The sequence below is a fragment of the Passer montanus genome, unplaced genomic scaffold (assembly GCF_014805655.1).
Source record: "Passer montanus isolate IOZ18808 unplaced genomic scaffold, ASM1480565v1 scaffold34, whole genome shotgun sequence".
Lineage (NCBI taxonomy): Eukaryota > Metazoa > Chordata > Aves > Passeriformes > Passeridae > Passer > Passer montanus.
Genome location: NW_024368152.1, coordinates 879,477 through 900,386, shown reverse-complemented (window position 1 = coordinate 900,386; position 20,910 = coordinate 879,477). Strand labels below are relative to the sequence as shown.

General features: G+C 35.1%; 1 protein-coding gene across 2 annotated transcripts in view; it reads right to left on the bottom strand.

Annotated features, from left to right (window-relative positions):
* The window catches only part of CSMD1 (CUB and Sushi multiple domains 1), a 1,056,650-nt gene that overhangs the window by 527,895 nt on the left and 507,845 nt on the right, over positions 1-20,910 (bottom strand). The window lies entirely within an intron of this gene.

Sequence of the window (20,910 nt, the reverse complement as noted above, 5' to 3'; positions counted from 1 at the left end):
CATGAACAGAGCACAGAAGAGAAACATGTGCATCAAAGAAATGGTGGTCTGAAAACCTCACATATAATTCAGGTATCATTTCAGAAGCCACATCTGTTCAATGAACAAATTCTTTCACCCCATAGTTCCTCTTTTTCCTTACTCCACGCATCTTCAGAATAAACATAACCACGCCAGCCTCTAACCTGCATGTTGAGAAGGTTAATTACTCAATACAAGCATATCCTCAGAATGGTTCAAAGTGTTATATCAATATATCAATATTAATTATGCCCCATTATACCATGTAAGTTCAATTAGTGAATGCACGCCCTTAATTCATTACTCAATTAGTCACAGTAGTGTTTAAATGATAGTAATTACACTTAATTTACAAACCAAGTTATATAAAAAAAATTGAAAAGGTCAAGAAACATAACGATAAGAACATTAGAAGAGAGAACACTTTCACTTCAAACATGATTTCATTATAAAAATACCAAAATATTCTATAAATATTGGTGAAACAAAAATCACCTAAGACTCTAATGAATGATGAATTAGACATGTATTCTACACATTCCAGATCAAAGAGCTAACATTTCTTGAATTAAGGAGCTAATTAAAGTTGTTTGTAAATAGCTATCAAAGGTAGAAGCAAACATTATGATATCTGATTTAATTTGTACTGTTTCAGCAGATTTAACAAAATATATAATTTCTTTGGATGTGCTCACTCATATTGGTAAAAAAAATCACTGCTTGATTTATATATGTGAGGAAGATTACATATAAAATAAAATGCTTACATATAAAATAGATATCAGAATAATTAAAATAAAGATACTGATTTGTATTCCAAAAAGCTGAAAACTATTATCTACTACAAGACACAGTATATATTGCTATATGTTATTACATATTTTAGCACTACAGAAAATGCTACCTCTCTCTTTTCAAACTTTCCCCTTTTGGCTGCCTTAGTCATGATAGGTTAACACAGGCATTTGTTCAGTATAAGTCAAAAAATAAAAATTTGTTACCTCCTTTGATACAGTAGAATACTTTGATTTGAGACAAAAAAATTTTATGTTATTTTCTAATCAAACCATTTTTACAAAGAGCTGTAAATTGAAGTAGTTTCATGAAAAGATCTGATGCATGCAGCAAAAAAATTTATGCAATCCAAAAGCCAGCTTTTGTTTTTATGAGAGGGTGTTCTATCAGAAAAATAAAAAAATCATTATTCAAAGCTACTATGAATTCTGATAAACTGCATTCCCAAGGAAACACATCACAGAAAATCTACATCTGCCATATAAATAACAACTGTCACTGGCTAACTGTTGAAACTATATTGCAGCAAGTCAGTCTAGTATCTCTGTAAAGTCTTCTAGGATATGTTTACCTACATCTTCTTACCACTACCTCTGTCAAGAACTTCAGAAAAAATGGTACTTGGCATCCTGAAATTGGCATGCACTTTACCACAACCTCCTAAAACCCAGTAAAAAATGAGTGATCTGAGAATGACAGCCATACTCAATAATAGATGTAATAGTTCACAGGACTTCACCACTTTTCCAGATCAAGTATTCAACTACATTATTTATGTGCTTTTCTAAAACTTTGACTGAAGTATATTGAGATAGACACAGAGTTTCATCTGTGCAGGCTTTACTGTTTCTAGTCTAGACCTAAGATGAATTAGCCTTTGAAGGTTCCTAACACTGAACAAAATAGTGTAATCTTTGGATTCTGAGGATTCTAGGCAACCAAAGCTGTCATATGCATCCATCAAACTTTAAATCCATTGCCAAATTTTCAGTAAAAGAGCCATATCTGTCTGTAGTTACTGAGGTCTACTGTCAATAAGATAGCAGTCAAGGCTCTTGATTAATTAAATAATTTGATGTTCACTGTGTATTGAGAACTAATATAAAATATACTACACTGAAGCACTTAAGATAATGGATTTTTTATATAGAACTAACATTAGAGTGCTTTCACCATGCTTCATATCCTTTTTTTTTCACCTAAGTCCTTTCCAATGTTGAAATAAAAAAAAAAAAAAGTAATAACATTATTTGAAGAAGAATCGGTGGTCTTAGTATTTAGTGTTAGCAAAAATATGCAAAGTGGGATAACCAAGTAATTTCATTGTTTGAAGAAGAATCGGTGTAGTCTTAGTATTTAGTGTTAGCAAAAATATGCAAAGCGGGATAACCAAGGATGTCTTTCTCCAATTTCTTCCTCAAGTAGAATGTCTATCTTCACCATTCTGACAGACATAAAAACCTGTATAGGCTTCACTTCCTAGCACAGATCAATCTGTAGCACTGCTCATTAATTAAGATTTATTCATTAAATTGAGCTAAGAGATATGCCTTTCTCATATATTACCTTTATCTTCCTGGACAGAAGAAATTTTTAACAAATGTGCATAATCAAAATCCATAATGCAAATAATTAATGATTTAAAAAGCTAAATCTTGTACTTCCTATTCAAACTAACTGTTCATGCTACATTTGATTTTTTTTCAGAAAAGCATTCCAACCATTACAATTTATAAGCTAAAATGTAATGCTAATATTTATTATGAGACAGATAGCAGGACTGTAAAAAATAGTAGAAAAATGACAGCTTGGTGATATATGAATTTTCAATTAAATGTTATTAAATAAATTCATATTAAGTGGTGTGTATCAGATTATTTATATAGCCTTTTCAAGTCCCTTTCTAAGGTTAAAATCTATATTTATTTGCAACACATTCCACTTGAAAGAATATTGACAGCACCTTAAACATAGCAATCCTTTGCTTTCACTTATGAAGATTTTCCTTTTTTTTTTTTATATATATTAGACCATCATCTACCTCTTTCTGATTTATCATAACATTGAAACTACCTAAAATCTTTCCTTTTTTTTTTTTTAATATGTATTAGATCATCATCTACCTCTTTCTGATTTATCATAACATTGAAACATTGAAAATTTACCTAAAATTAAACAACAGTGGTTAACAATGAATAAAAACCCAAAAATATAAGTGGTAGCTGTCACTGGAATTAATAAACTTTTGAACTCTCCAGAGTTTTCTTACTATGGTCTCCACACTAAAACGCAAGAGTCTTTAAATATGCAATAAGAAATGCCTAAAGTTTTTCATGTGTTCACTTCAAGCAGTGCCACTGCCACTTCCACTTCATGGCATCATGATACTGGCAATGTAATGTCTTGATTTGGTAAGATCTCTTTTTCTATTTTGCTTTAAGAAGTTGACTTAAAAAAAGATATTTTCTGATAAATCTTGAAGCATTCAAGATCTCTGGCAGCTCAACTCCTATTAATTGTTACATGAATAAGACATCTGGATTTGGAACCAGTTATAAAAATATGAAAATTAACTTCCCAATCTTTGCTGAAGTTAGTATTCAGAGGCTCAATCTGACAATAATTTTCAGGAGAAATAACAGATTTATTTTTCTCTCAGATGTCACAATCATCAACTAGATTGCAGAGATCGCCTAGAGGCCTTAGCAGCAAAAAGCTCAAACTGCTTGTGTCGGTTAAAATTATGTCAGTTTCACCCTTCCGTGAACCAGTTGCTCAGCTTATATAGGCCACACACAGTAGCTGGAACTTGACAGCAGCAATTCAGAAATCAGCTTAATGCCAATTAGGAAAAATAGGAAGGGGAAAGAAGAAAGGAAAGGAACTAAGTAAATGTTTTTCCTCCATTTATTCCAATATCTTTACATGACTTTCCAAGAATATATTATATTTGTTATTTTTCCGGTTGTTACTGAAACAGTTGGAAAAGTTTTCCATGTTGCGCTTAAGTTTTGCCAAGTGTAAACTTGCTGACTTTTTGCTGTTCCATAGTATCTCTACTATCGTCCTCTGAGTATTTTCTAACATGACCTTAAATTGGTGGCCACAGGTAAAACCACACACAAAGGAAAAAGCATAAGTTAGGAGGAAATAGGATAGTCCTTTGATACCAATGACTGCTTTGGAATTACAACACTGGTAGGGACTTCAGAAGCTGTGTGGAGAAAATCAGGTTTCCAGAAAATTTCAGGGCGTATGTCAAGATGTTCAAAAGGTGTGAGGCACAGCCCATGATACCCTGTCACCATGACTACAGTAGAAGTTGCATTTTACCATTTCATGCATAAATAGAAGACAAACATTCAACTGTATTTGCAGCTACGGAAGAAGAAAACAGCTTTTGAGGAAGGTGATTACTATATTCATAAAAACAGAACACAATAAGCTCACAAATAGGAGATTAAAAAACCCTAAATTTTCTTACAAGAATGTCATTGAAACTGAAGTCTCTACTCAGAAAACTGAGTATTTTTCCAAGTTTTAACTTTCAGCTCAACATTAGACTGGAAGAGCTAACACAGAGTTCCTAATGGTCAATCATGCACAGAATTTTCACCTTTATTCACTCCAAAAGGAAATGAGGAAATTTTTCTCAACTCCAGAGTTACAAATAATCACAATCTGAATCTACTGCTAGAAGGGTAGTTCCAAATTGTTTGTGATTTGCACATGTCGACACACATGCACCCTCAGAGACACAACTAACCTGTGAAAGCTTTAGTCTGCAAGTTACCTAACATCAAATTTACATCCTTGTAAAAAATTATATCATTAAAAATTAATGGATTTCACTAGGTTTTCTCTAGGGTAAGGATGAGTTCACTCATAAAACCAAAAATATATGAAGTGCAAGTTCATGGAATACCTGATAATTAAGCCATATTTACACTACAAGGTGTCAAGCGCAATGTTCAAGGGTGTACATGGCACAGATACTTATCTATTGCACATTCAACATGGTCCTCTATTTATCTGCTGGCAACGTTTTTGTTCAGACTGTCTTTGTTGGGCCTAATTGCAATTTTTTTCATAAAATAATCCAAACAAACAAAAACCCACCCAGACTTATTGGCTGACAGAAATAAAACTGTTATGTTTATTTCTGCTATCTTATTTTTATACAGTCCCAAAATCAGAAGAAATTTCTTTTCTGTTACATGCTAATTTCTGTATTTGTGCACACATGAACCATTGCAATATTTGCTAGATAAAATGCTTAAATTGTATCACTTTTGAAAGATAGAGCTTTCTTGTTTTACAAGCATTTACCCAACGGTGTCTGTCCATCTCTAAGGATGTGCAAAATTGTACTGGATTGAAAGCTATGAAAATCATTTAGGAGTATACAGCACCTTTAAAACTTTAATACATCTTTCGCATTAAGATTGATATTTTAATTTTCTTTTGCAGGTAATAACCAAAGATTGATGGATTTTATTTTTAGTCTGTTCACTTTTATTATGTAATAAATGTCTTGCTGTTGGTTATAAGATCATAAAAGTCAATATCATACAAACAATGCCAGAAAACTCTGAAGTGCAAAGGCAATCTGAAGTTAGAGATAAAACTTTCTATTTCCTCATAATTATTTTACTTCAGATGTACTGCACACTTTCCTAGGTGAACTGAGATCAGCAAGAAATATTATGAGTTTTTAGATCTCTCTTGACAGAGGAGAACAAGTGGAGCATGACAGTCCAGACCAAGGCTATAAAAGTATTTGAGGCTGTGCAAAATTTATAAACAGAAACTTTGCCAGCAATCAGAAATTGAAAGTAATTAGTAATTTTCTTAAAAATATCAAAATAACACCCTTCCATCACCTCTACAATGTTCAGTGCATTCTATGGTCTCTCTTCCAGTTTGTCACTACAATCGTCAGAAGTATGCAGTGTCTGCTCTTTGCATTTTGAGAAAGACCTTCTAGCAAAGAAGGTCTCAACTATCCTTCCACATCATTAAGCTTCTAAACTTAACAGCAAAAACATAATTGGAAGATAAGCTCTAGTTCATCACCTCATGTATGATAACAAATTAATCCAATAAAACATCTATTTTTAACCTGACCACTTTTGAGAATTTCCATTAGTCAAAAGACCCACATTCATACAAAAATAGTCCATCCTGTCCTTGAAAGTCCTGGGTACATGAGGGTAAAAACAACAATATCTCTGTGTGTTAAAAGAGATACTTATCAAGCAAAAGGATAAGTACAAGAAACTGTTATGACCTTACGCGAAGACGTGCATACAAATCTGATTACCCATGTTCAAATTAGAGTAATTGAACATAAAGCAAATGCAGAGCAAGACTCCCAATGTGATCAGGATCTGGAGAGTATTTAAAAGGACACTGGAAGGTTTTTATACAATCTCAGAAATGAAGATTAAAATGCAGCAACTATGAAGACATTGGAAGACAAACACCAGGTAACAAGGAGGTTGAAAATGAGATGCATTCTTACTGGAAAAATAAGCTATTGGGTAGTTTACATGGAGAGAGGAGAATGGGGGTAGTGTAACTAGTTTGAAGCTCACCTAAATTCATAAAATAATTTTAAATGACAGTTACTCCCTGTATATTAAAAGGAGTCTTATTAATAAATAAAGAAGCATCCTCATTTGGCTGACATGACTGGAGACAAAAGGTCTAAGGCCCACTTGCAGATGTCCTATCCTGTCAGCCTGCCAAGACTCAGGTGTTTGGGTCTGACAGCTGAGATGCTTAAAATTGAATTTGACAGAGAATAAGGAATTTAACTGACTTCTCACTTTACAAGGAAAGGCACCCTTATTTAAAGATGGAAGACAGGAATATACCAAGATTATCTTGGTATACTAACATGAAGAAAGAAAATATATTACACGATAAAGATTTTTTGTATTCTTATTGTTATTGAAATGCAGAGGAGTTTAAAAAAATACATATATCTTATGGAAGTATAGATAAATTTTTACACATCTAGCAATCTGAAGACTATTTTTTCCTGTTATTTTTTTTCCTGAAATCTCTTGACACATGAATCTGTTCAACCTATGTTGAGAATTATGGTACAAAACAAAAGAAAAATATCACACTTACTGAGGGCAAGACAAGATACATACTACAACTGTACAGATGAATTGTGAATAAAAACTGGAAAGAGATTTGGAAAGAGATTTTACAAGCAGATGTTCTCTCTATTGCTCCTAAGACTCTCTGCAATGATTGTTGCTACTAAATAAAATTATTTTGGATTATAATTTTATAATCCAAATAATCCAGATTCTGAATTATTAAGACCTGCCATATAAGGAAAGGACAGTAATTTTAAGAGAATAAGACATGAGCGTACCCTTCTTTAAGTTTTAAAGTTGCAATAACATTGTATACAAATCTTGTAGATATACTCTAAATGATGCTTGTTAAATATACTAAAAATTCTTTGTTTCAGTAAAATTCATTCAAGAAGAAAAAAATCTTTTAATCTGAACAGGTAAAGGTTAATGCAAAGTATCTAATCTCCTGTATTATTTGATAAACACAAACTGCAGGACTCGTATGTACCACATTTCTCAAGCCTAACTACTTAGAGGTCAGGGAAAACCTCAACAGAGTGAGAGACAAGAAAAGAAGAAATGGCAGATTAAATATGGACAATATCAGCTTCAGTAATAAATATGCTACTGATGATTTAATAGAAGCTTATCTACAGCTAGCACCAGCTTGCCATCATGTCTGCAGACCCTTATTAAGAATTAAAGTAAGGCAATTTCTCTTTTTTTTTTTTCTTTCTCCATTTTTTTCCTTTTGCTCTTCTTTTTTTCTTTCATTTGATTGGCTGTTTATTCAGATCACAAAAAAGCCCCACATTTCAAAAGCTCCCTGCTCTTGCACAGGAATTTCCTCACTTTTGCCACTGTGGTAGCTTATAGCAAAGCTGGAGTGTGGACTCTCCCAAGCTTTCCAGAACTGTTCTCTTGTGCTTAACACTTTCATAAGTGGCACTCTATTGTCCCCAGAATTTTGGTAACAGACAATCATGAGGCAAATTTTTAACAGGAATTCAATATGTCATACAAGCCTCTGGTCTTTGCCTGTAACTGAAAATGAAAGGAATTGTGACCTGTAGTTAAGTCCTGAAAATGTAGCACAGCAAATGTCATATTCACTAATTTTTCTTCACATTCCTTACAGATACAGTGTCAGGAAAAAGGGGCTCTGCCCTATCATTGCCCCTAGTCAATGCTAAGAATTGTCTTGCACTCAGATTAAAACCAGGAGTCTGTATGGATGACAGCATTGCAGTTCTCAAGCCCCTGCAGCCCAAGTCCTTCCAGTTTGCAGAAGGAATGCTGATTGACTTTTTTCCTCTCCTACTTCAATACTTCATTCTATTGCCATTGTTAGAGATTCTTGTGATAACAAAAATTCAGCAGTGTCTTTTTCAACTTTGTCCCCATTACTTCTTAGATAAGCCATATAGGAAGGCTTTTGTCTGGTTAGCATTTGCAGGCTCATACTTCAACAAGGGTGACATGTAACATGCTCACCACTCTGGCTGTACAGAAAAACAACAGTATAAGAGCAGGAGAAGAATTTGCCATCTCAAAAGCTTCAGCTATAGAAGAACTGTAAATAGTGAGTATTTTGCACTCCACAGCTATAGCCTGTGAAAAGTTAAGATACGTTTGAAGAAAATACCAATTTTAATGTGAGTCTAGAAAGGTGAAAGTTTATAAACTTTCATTATTTATATGACTTCAGAGGGACAAAAAAGATTCCTAAATTAATTGGTGTTATGTATGTCTCACAACATGCAACACATGTTTTCTACTTAACCAGATAAGGTGAGGCAGAAAGTGCTCTTTAAAACAGCAAATTCTGTCACCAAACCTGTGTTTCAACAGAAGAACATGATTTTCTGTTGCCTTTTTTCAGTGCTTTGAGCTAGTCTCTTTTTTCTTACAGTGGCTTACACAGTTTATAAATAAGTTAAAAGAATTGATCTGGCTTTGAAAAGGAAAAAAAAACTCCCTCTAACACACATACAATTGCATGTTTGGCAGGATGACTAAGCTGCAGTGGTAACACCACTGAGATGCCCCTTACTTGCAGTGTGGGAATAAGAATGAAGAACATCAGGAAGAAAACAAGTTCAGGCAGCAAAAGAACTACATTATGAAGCCATAATCCAAAATTTCTTAATGACATCTGTTCTCTATGAAGTAGATTCCTTGCATGGTAGAACAAATACATGGTAAAGGGGGTCATGGACAAATGAGAGGAGAAGGAGAAACATGAACAGAAAGAAGGCCAAATCCTACACATGCAATTTCACATTATGTTGTTCTTGGTATCCTAATTAATTAGAAAAAATAATAGTATTTTAGGGACTGAATAAACAAAACTATAAATTGATTTTGATCTTTCTTTGTTTTGTTGGGGTTTTTTTCCTAATTTTTTTTCCTCAGTAAAATGAAGTAGCATCTTTAGAACTTCTGAAATCTCTGTCATGTAAGTACATATTTTAGCCTGTATTTATTAGGTGACAATATGTGCTATTTCTAGAAATTATCTGTGGCCCATCATGTAAATCCATACTAAAGTGTTTTTTTGGTTTTGGCAATTATTTTGGAGTCAGTTTAGACATGAGAAATCTTAAAAGCTCCTTCAGAATCCCTCAAGCTTAACTCATGCCAGGTTGATGTGCCTATATCCATTATGTGTGAGCACTCTGCTAAAAATCCTTCTTCATTGATGGGACAAGGAAGCAGGAATCTAGAGTAAAGAACTTTACTTAAATCCACTAAAAACCTAAATTAAGTACTGTGGTGTTAAAAGTGGTTCATTTTGTTTGCATTCTATCTTAAAAGATGAGTGGCAAAGTTGTATCATATCCCTTTAACTAAATACATAATCAGAAAAAGTAAATATTAAACCACCAATGTCACAGGTTTAGTCTTATGATGACTTGTATTTGGTCCCAAGAGAAGAACTAGATTGCTGAGAGTAAAACTTATAACATTTCTTCACTAAGTAATAACTTTGCAAGGAACTGAAGAGTGGCAGTGAGTGGCCAGATTTCTCTAGACATTTCCTCTGAAATATTTGGTGTAAAATTTCCCTTGAAATCTCTAAAGCACTTGGCTCCTAAGGCTTGAATTTGATTTGTGTTAGAACATAGTGATTCTTAATGAACAAAGATTTCCTAACCTGTAGTTATGAATTACAACTTCCCTTTTTTTTCTTTTTTTTTTCTTTTTTTTTTTTAAATCTTACTCTCATTTTGCACACCTGGCCATTTGCACAACTGGCCAACACAAATAATGTTCTGCACCTGACTAAAATCTATACTGGTCTAATTTGTAGTTTATTTGTTCAATGATGGTCTAATCAAAACTTATTTCGTAGAGGACAAACTTTCAGAACCATATGGATCTGGAGATGACATAGATTCTCATCTATCTCTTGTGAGATTCTGACTGTAACTGTCACTTATAGACAGACACAATTAAAAAATATCCATGCATTCTCCAGCTCTGTCATTCTTGTGGGACTCCAACAACATCAAAGTGGTAAAAAAAATCCCAAAACAAAACAGAAGAAAATCACTAATTCTTTGCAACATTTTTATGTACTATGACATTCTGTCCACTTTGGTTGGCATGTATAAAATTTGTATATTTTAACCATAAGTGCAAAACAGCACATAGAAAACCAGAAGATATTTTCATACACCTCAGTTTTGTCACAATCTTGGCAGCAAAATTAGTTTTGTGGCTATTTAAACAATGAAACCATCTGTGAGGCTGATGACATATCAAAAGAAGTTTACTGCAATACTTGTTCAGAAGATTGTCTGCTATTATTTGTCTAAAAGATTATTTACTGGAAGCAAGGAAAGAGAGTTTAATGCTGAAATTGTCCCAGAACTCATTAATTTCATGTTTGTTTCTGTACTACAAGTATGCAAGTGGGTAAGTCTGTTCTCTAAATCTTAAAAAAAATAAAATGTCTCTTCTACTCAAAACCCCAGAAGACTGTGTTTCACTGGAGATCGTGTTGCACTTCCAGAGACTTCACATACAAGTGAGTCACTATATCAGGCTAAGGAGACATGATGACTACACTGTTCACTAAAACTGAACGGAACTGAGGCCAGCTGGCACATTATTATTAAACTTTCTGAGCCTGCAAAACAGGATGGCTGTGTCCAGATTGCTTGTTCAGAACAGTCGTCAGGCTGTACCAACTTCTGAATCATTCCCAAGAGCTGTTCAGGAAAGTGCTATTTGGCCCACACAAAACTCTTGCTGTAATCCATCCAGCAATATAGATGGCTGTCAGTGCCTCTGCCCATGTTCTGTCAGGGGCTATATACTGCTATAGATGAGGACGCTGTGCCTGTACCAACTTCTCACTCATCCCAGACAAGGAAGAGAAAGAGTATTAGCAGCTACTGTGGTAGATGGAACTAAACTTTTGGATAGCTGTGTGGTCACTGTTGTATCCCTTTGCTATCTGCTGGAGAGCACCTTGTCTCTGTTTATTTTATTAATAATTCTGTGATGCATCCCACAATGAACAGAAAGAAGCACTAAGTCCATCTTTCCCCTTACAATGATTATGTAGGGCAGAAATCATAAAAGTATCTCTGCTGCCATCTCTGATGGAATGGGACAACCTTCACACACATAACTGAGGAGATTTTTGGGGCTTGTTTTCAACGTATACCTATACCTGCCTGCTTAAATATCCAAACAAGAGAAAATTAAAAATCAGCTAAAAGTATATCCCCGCAGGATATGAAAGAAGGAAGCAGGATAAAATCTGCACTGTACTGATAGAAAGGATCATATCTACGCAAATCATATCTACGCAAATAGATCAAATACACTTTTTCCCCCCGCTAAGCTTTCATACCACTCTGTCGCCTGGAGACGTTAACCTGTTGACTAGCTACCTAGGGCATTGTGTGGATTTCTGTAGTCTGAAAGACACCAGTTCTTGCTGCACTGCCCCTCTAAGATGTAGCCTGGCACATCAATTTGCTGCACATAAACCCTGGGAGAGAAAGTGATTTTATGTATCTCTCTGTTAATACTAACCTATTAATTTTTCTCCCCAAAAAGCAGCTCTGTAATCTGCCAGCTGTTAAATGACAGAGAAGTGAAAGCTTTATATTCATTCAGTAATCACAGCAGCTCCTTTTTGCTAAACCAGTTTTCAATTTACAAAGAACTTGTCAAGGTGATAGGTAACATCTCAAGAGACACACATGCTGTGCCTTCATCATTCACCTAAATTTTTAATGTGGCTCCAAGGCTGACTGTGAAATACCTCCCAACAATACAAGAAGTATTTATGAAATCAACAAGATACTTCAAGTTATTAAGTGCCCCTTCAGTATCTCCAATGTGTAGCATTTTTATGTATTAAAAATCTTCACGGTTTCCGACAGTTGGAAAATCAGGTTTAGAGTTTGTTTGAACTTATTTTAGATGCTGAATGCTGAAGCAATACAGGTATGCTAATAAAGCTGTAAGAACTACTACATATTGAATTGGTCCTCAAAATACTTCCACTAAGAGCTAAAAATGAGTTTACTAAATGTATTTCGGAAATCCTATTCTTGTGGAACATAATCATTTAAACAATTGTGTCTGACTAGAGTAGGTAACAGCACAGCCATTTTCTTGGTCTTATGTGATATATCAAAATCTGAAGGAAAAGTCCAGAATTTCAATTTCAATTGTGCAATTATAGGCAAAATTAAGCAGTATGGAAGTGCATCTTATTTGAAAATAAAGCATTTTGAGTTTTATATCTCACAATTACTTTTTTTTCTAGAAACAGTAAGTGAGATTTAGAAATCTTAAATTAAGGGTTTGTCCTTTATTTGAAGCATGTAAGTCCCAATGCAGTGTCATACTCGTAATATTTGTATTCATGCTTATCTATAATTATAAATGTTTAGTCAAAGAATTCATAATCAGAAATTCAAATAATATACGGAGTAGATATCTAAATCCAGCAAAAGGAAATTGTAAAAAAAATACAATTGTTTAAAGAGTGATTGTTAGGAATAAAGGGGACATTATTCTTCTTTCAGTATTTTGGTTTATCAAAACACTACTATCACTGATGGTCTTTGTTGTAAAGTGTCTTCTTATGAAAGTTACAGACTCCTTTTGGGCAAAGTACTTCTGGCATTCTCATATGTAAATGAAATACAAATATACAGAGAACCTGGTCATAAAGATTGCCCTAAAGTCAATGTACTTCAGGGTAGAGTTGTGCAGTCAAAGTATTTTCCTCCGACTGAACCAGGATGAAAGTGCTTTAATACTATCAAGATTTAAAGGCTCTGTTGTAATGGAGTTTGAGCATTACAAAGAGTATTATTTAAATCTCTTCAGAGCATCTAACTTTAGTCATGGCCACATGTCTGCAACCCTTCCCACCTGCCTGCTAGTGACGGGTTCCAGGCGTCAGGCTAGTCACCTCCAGAGCATCCTCCCCACAAGGTCTGACTGCTGGGGCTCAGGGCTTTTCTAGAGAGCTCCCTCCAGCACTGCTGATGTCCCAGCCTTGATGTGGGTCTGTGCCCAGTCCCACAGCTCTGTTCACCCATACCATGCTGGGCCTGTCGTGGGACACAACCCTCAATGCTGTCCTGTTCCCTCAGGATCTTGCTGATGAGACCCCTGACCCAGCCAGCCATGCAGCACAGATTGTCCTTGCTGCTCTTGATTTCATTTCTAGAACTTGAGAACACTTGTTCTATTTCAAGACAAGGTAGGTTTCTTCTTACTGCCAGGGCAGTGGTTTTCATGTAATAATACCATAATGATGTCAGCAATTCAATCTATAGCTTTCACACCTGAAAAACTCAGAAGATACAAGTTATGAGACACAAATCCAAAGAAAATCTTTGATTTACAGAGCTTAAAGTACTGCTGTATGAAACTGACACACACCTGGACTATGGGTCTTCATGTGGAGAAGGAAAACCCCAAAGAACCAAAAAAATCCACACTTCCAGGGATAGTTTGTGGCTTCCAGAATTTTCCATGTACTCTATCACATCATAACAGGAAGTATTTTTTATTTTCAACATACCAAAGTGAGAAAAATACCATTTTAGAATAAAGGAGCAAGGCATATATAAACAACAGGCATAAAGCTTGCTCAGCAAGATCCTGACCTGCAAAAAGGGCTTCATAACCAAAAGTTATGAATATTGTAAATTCTGACATAGTTTGATCACTTGGTTAAAGGGCTGTACAAAAGTTTTGCCTGGCTTATTCCCATTGACCATTACAAGTACAGCAATGATGCCACCACAACATTTCTGGTAAACAACATGCAAATGTGAATTTGCTTCCCTATAAGCACACACAACCCATTTCTTTTGGGAACATGACTCTCAAAAGATAATCAAAAAAATATGAGAAAAAAATTATTGAGAAAATAAAAATTATTCATAGCACAATGATGACAATTAGAACTCCCCCCCCCCAAAAAAAAAAAAAAAAAAAACTATAAAAGGAAATATGCAAGAAAGTACTAGACCATTTCAGAAAAACAACATGTACCTTGTGTCAGTCAGAAACAACGTATCAATGACAATGGCATGAAGTGTGGTAATGGCTTTTTATCCAACTATAGAAACAGTGAAAAAGTACATTGATGTTAAATATAAAATTATTAGCATGTACACAATACTTTAATTCAATATTTTCTTAATATCAAGAATAATTGGCATTTTTTCCCTCTAATTCCACCATGGTCTTAATATTTCTTTGAATTTTTATCTGTCAGTTTGGCTAACAGTTATAGAAGATGTGGCCAAACAGACAATTTGACTTATCTGCTGCAGCAATGAAATCAACTTGTTTTACTTCAAGAGGTAAGACAAATTCAGTAAAAATCAAATCATAGCTGCCAAACAAATGGACTGTTCCTTTTGAGTACAACACTGAATTAACAGTAAAGACAGTAAGAGTCACCTGAACAGATATAAGGGAGAGCTCAGTAAAACTTGGATGGCTTTTACAGATAAATCAGGATCTCTTTTTCTTTTAAATTAAAATAGCCAATGCACAGTTTCATTGGTTGCAGGTCCATCATACGCTGGGCATGTATGCACACTACAGTGATAAAAAATAAATTTTTGTGCATATCCTCCTTTTGAATATAAACTGCATAGAAACTCCCTGAGCTGACTTTTCTCAAAACAGAAACTTGGTAGATCCTGTTTACTCTTTATAAAATGTAGAATTGTTACCTTACCTCCTCCTGTGTTTTATATGGTATTAAACAACATGGGAAACTCAGGATTTCTTCTAGTACTACATAAAGTAACCTTACAGTTTTAACATATACTGTAAAGTTTAAAATGCATTTGATGGCTTAAGTATTCACAGGAGGAAAGCTCATTTACCTATCAGTTTTAGAGCTCCAAGCAGGGCTGTGCTGTGCAAAAGTTACTTTGTCATTCCTTGCCCTTCATACCAGGCTGATTCCCCTGCTGTTGGGGGACTAAGACATATGAGCTTTAGTGGTGTACAGGGCCAGAGACAATATTAAATGGATGGAAAACATGGACAATATCTTGTCCTACTGAACACTGTCTACAGGTTTTAATTGCAGAATGTTACTTTGATACCTCAATTCTTGCAAAAAAAAAAAATTGCATTTCTTCTTACCTTTTAATTTAATAAACAAAAAATCACACAGACAAAAACAGAAGTGAAGCAAAAAAACTCAAAAGACTCACGATAGTCCCCATAAAGAAACTATTTAACTTTTGCACATCTGTAGGTTTTTTGCAAGTCTATTTTAAAAATTTGCACTGAAATTTAATAACCCTGAAACATTTTTATATTCATTAATTCATTTCATTAGAATTAGGATAGAATAAGGGTCTAAGGCACAAGAAGTCTCACCCACAGCCACATGTTCATAAAGTCTGAGAGCTGGGAACTACAAAGTTCACAGTATTAGCTTTCCCCCCACCATTTGTCTGCCCGTTTTTTGTGGTTTAGAAATGCTAGTCCCCGGTTTAGTGCCACTCTCCTCCCCATCCCTGACTGAGACTGCAAAATGTGTCTGAAGAGTAGAACTGAAGGCATACATGGTAAAGATGATGTGTGGCTGAGATGAGAACAATGTACTGGAAACATAAGAGATAAGAAAACGAACAGCAACTGCAACAATACCAATAACAAAAGTGTACCAAAAAACAGGGTGATTCAAACACAAGATGCTCACCCAGCCTGACCTGACCAGACTCACAGCCAGTGGTGCCCCACCCCAACCATCAGAAGGAACACCATTTGCAAAAGTGAAAGGGCTCTTTTCTCCCACCACTGGCAATGACGTGCTGTGGTCTTGAATAAAGTTAGCCATGGTTCTTAGCCATGCCCACATGGCTCTGGGCTCTGTCCCCTCACAGCTACTGTGAAAACTTAGCCTAATCCTTGGCTGAAAAAAGGACACTGGTCCAGGCAAAACACTGTGGTGTTAGCAAAGCCCTCGCTTACAGCACTAGGGATGCAGAAGGAGCAATGAGTGGCAGCCAATCATTCAGTCCCACTTAGCTCCCACTTTCATGCCTCCAAGCGGTGCTACACTGTGTATAAGGTACTTTAGATTTTCCTTATCTTCCTTTACCTTTTTCTTTTTGGTTACTAGTTGTCTGAATTCCTCAGCACAAAGAAGATGACTTCTACTTAATCCTGTTCATTGCACTGTGCTAGGAAAGTACTGTGATGTGCCCTGTATGGAAAGTGGGTTTGGGTTGAAAATAGTAATATCATGTTCAAATGATCAATAAGAGGGAAGAAACTCAACACCAGTAAAGGATATCACAACAGCAAGAGATGACATGACATCTCTGAAATCTGCTTGAGCCCAACATGAAAGAAAGAAAGGGGGCTCAGTGCAAGATTATATCTATCACTGCCAACAGTGTAATATACCTGAAAACTAAGTTGTTGAGTTGTAGCCGAATGTGAACATCATAATTTCAATGTAGTCTTGTGTCTATAAACTACCATTATCCGTCCATGTAATTAGACATGCATTTACACAGTCATTGATGAAATTTGCAGATGAACCTAGAAGAAATTCCTATGCTTCTTTATGATATTTACAAACTGCAGCCCAGATTCACAAGGGGAGGGAATGGGAGTGACACATTGGGTAGACAGGGAACAACAAGAAACAAGCAAAAAAAACCTCCAAACCCCACTTTTTCTCAGTTACTATTTTTAGTTCTGAAAATTTTTAGCTCTTTTGAGAATTTGTTGATCTTGTCAGGAGTCTTTATCAGGAAAATATAGGTTAAATTTATGTACCACTTATAGGATTTTTAAACTCTTAAAAAAATAGTAGGATTACAATAGGAAATTAGGAGACTTGTAGATGCTTTAGATCAAATATCTTAGGTGACTTTTAAATCTCCTGTAATAAAGTACCAAGTGTTATGTAGTTACTCTATTTGAACCAAGTGACTTGTATAGTAAAACATAACTCGCAGAAATGGAGATACATCTTATAAGAGGCATAAAGCAGTGCCATTTTACTATCATACTTTTAATAAAAATGTGTATCTGATTTTGTACTTGCAATTTTACTTATATTCCACAGCTACTCTTTCTTGCTGAGGTTCTGCTAGTGTTATAATTTTTCTGTTTTTCTCCTCTGTGAAGGTACATGCACCTTCTAATCAAATCTTTCCATCAGCTTCATCTCCAGTGGATGGGAAAGGATTGATAAATTATTTTCCCCAAGCTCAATTCAGCAATAAAAAATATTTCTCCCTTTCAATTTTTCATGTAATTTTACTTCCTCCTTCCCATTCTCAGATGTTGACTTCTTCAAAAATGAAAAGAAAAAGAACCAAACCAAAACCAACCAAACAAAAAAACAACACCCAAAAAACCCAAGAAGAGTGAAAGGAGGCTTCAGCATTTTTCCCTCCATAGGGAATTCACATCCTGTGAATCAAATACACTCATTTACTTAAACACAGGGTTTATCTCAGAAAGATAAAAGCATCAAAGGTAGAGGGAGATTGGAAGAAAATTATCATGTAATTCTCATACTTCCAAATTCATACTCAAGTAAATAGACATCTCATTTAAGAATTTTTTTCAAGAATCTGGGGTTTTTGTTGAACGCTTGAAAGCTAAACACCTGTAAGTGCCATTCTGAGCAATGACCCCTGCAGTTCATGGGGGATACAGACTACAGCTGCTGAGCTTCTAGTCCAAAATCTTCCTATGCTTTAAAAAGCAGCTGGTTTTCCTGGAATGCAGAAAGAAATGCAACACAGGTTGCAGTGCATTACTGCTAACAAAGGATTTAAAGCAGCCACCTATGGATGCAAAAGGCAATTCTCATGGAAGCTAGCACCAATAAGTGTAAATTAAGTGTAAGCTCATTGTTATTTTTGAGGAAAGATGCTGAAGGTGTTTAAAGTAAAAAAGAAGTCAGGTAGGGATTCTGACATAGCAGAATAGCATCATTTTAGAGGTGGATACTAACTGAAGACTGATAGATATAATTTATGCCTATATATGCCTTTTCTTGGCAAAAAGTCTGAATAAATAAAATTCACCAGCAATCATTTTGTACTCCTCCTAAAATAAGTACAAGTCCCATGCTTCTCAATCCCAAGTGCAACAAAATACTTTAAGGATATGCATCAGAAAATAATTAAATTCCTTATTTCCCATGTCTCTGAGGATTTGGAAAGGAGGTTATTTGTTCACATCAGGGTGGACAATTCTTCAGGCTGTTGCTTATACAACTTCTTGGTGTCTTATTTAGAGACCATTTTAATGCCATTACTGCTACGACTAATTATTTTTTTAAAGGTAAACCTTATTGATAATGGTTTTTTTATAATTCATATAATCAAGTCAAATTGATAGAAAGGAAAAACATGTACATAATTCAAATCAAATTGATAGAATAGAAAAAACCATTACTCTCCTTAGAAAGAGTAATTGTTACAAAATTTAGTTGGATATCCGAGTAAGATTACATTGTACTTTATTGTAAGTACTATAAATAAATATAAATACTATAAATAAATGCACTATTAAAATTATTTTATATGTTATAATTTCTGTACTCTATTAGAAAACTTTCTTCCTTTACTAAGTGGTACTAAGATTAGGTAGGATGAAAATAAATACCTACACAAAGTCAAAACTTTACAAGTGATGGTTGGGAGCAGGAAATAAGTCCCAATGAGTACTCCCTGCCCTACACTTATCATTTTGTGTTAAATATTGCTTGTTCCCTCCAAGTATGGATACCATCATTTCTTAAATATTTTGGTGCTCCTGTATAATATCCCAAAGACACATATCTCACAGCTTTTAATGGGGAGAAGGATTTAATTCAGGGTATTTCACTCTGCCATTACTTGACATCTCTACCATCTACAGAGAAGTTCCTCTTGCATACTAACAGAGCATCCAATTAAGCTATGAAAAACAAAAAGTTTCATTGTAGTTCTTGCAATCTGAAAGAGATGATTAAGGAACTCCTGAGGCATGCAGAAGTATAAATTAGCAAAATAAAAGGATGTTAACAAGGCCAACATTATACAGATAGAGCACAAGCCACATTATCCAGCCAGGATTTGATCTAACTGTTCAGCAGATTATAATTAGAGTTAAAAAGCTATACAAATTTCCAATTTTAAAAGCTGATGTACTGTATGTTTCAAAGTAAAATAAGAACTTATTGAAGAAAAAAACAAAGTCCTTAAGGAGCATCCTCACAGACATATATTCACTTCAAAATAATACTTTCAATAATATCAAAATATGTTAATTAAAGGCACCATTAGAAAAAAGTAAGTTTGTGTGCAGCTTTTTTTACTGAGAACATGGTACCATTGAAATGAAGCTTTAGTTGGTGAGCTTGAGGTTTTGACTAGCATAGAGCTATTTTTTTCTTAATAGCTGGTATGTTTCGGATTTGTGGTTAAAATAGTGCTGATATCTCAGGGACATTTTAGCTATTGCAGAGCAGTGCTTGCACAGAGTCAAGGCCTTTTCTTCTCCTCACACTACTGCAAGCAGGTTGTACAAGAAGCTGGGAGGAGACACAGCCAGGACAGCTGGTCCCAGCTGACCCCAGGGGTATTCCACACCATATGGCATCATGTTCATCATATAAACAGGGGAGGGGAAGAAAAAGGCAGGGGATGTTCAGTCTTCCCAAGTCAGCATTGCACATATGAGCCCTGCTTTCCTGGAGATGACCTGAACATGGGAAGTGATGAAATAATTATTTATTTTGCTCTGCTTGTGCATGCACCTTTGCTTTACTTATTAAACTGTCATTATCTCAACCCATGAATTTTCTCACTACTACTCTCTCCCCATCCCACTGGGGTGAGCAAATAAGTGAGTGGCTCTGTGGGCTCAGTTGCTTGCTGGGGCTAAACCATAGCAAGGTGTCATGTATGAAGTGAGTTTTGACTCATTCTGTCAACCACAAAAATAGAGCAGACCTGAGCAGAGTTATGGGAGGTTTTTTGTCAATAAATTTCCCCATGACACCATATAGCAAAGCAGATTTCTTGTCATGCCATTTCTGATCAGCACATGGTATTACCCTGCTTTTGATTCCTCAGAAAATCACCTTAAGCATCCCTAACCTAATTGCAGGAAACCCAGGAACATACAGACAAATACTGAAAGATCCCTCTCAAAAAGAAAAAAAATAACAAAACTGAGGCTAGGCCTGAGTAATTTAATGGAAGGAACAGGCTATGTGTTCAAAAAGAGAAGTCTATGTGTAATTATGCTTTTGGAAAAGGCATTCAGATTTTACAAGGTGTCTAGCTAAATTACATGCTGCTGGGGTTACTAGAGGGCTAGTTGCAACAACAGTGATAGGTACAATTAAAGAATTTTTATATAATAAGAGCCTTTCACAGTTGAAATCTTACACAAGATTTGAGAAAAGTCTTTTATACCCACATATTCATGTTATTCCCCCAACATTAGCAGCAGGAAA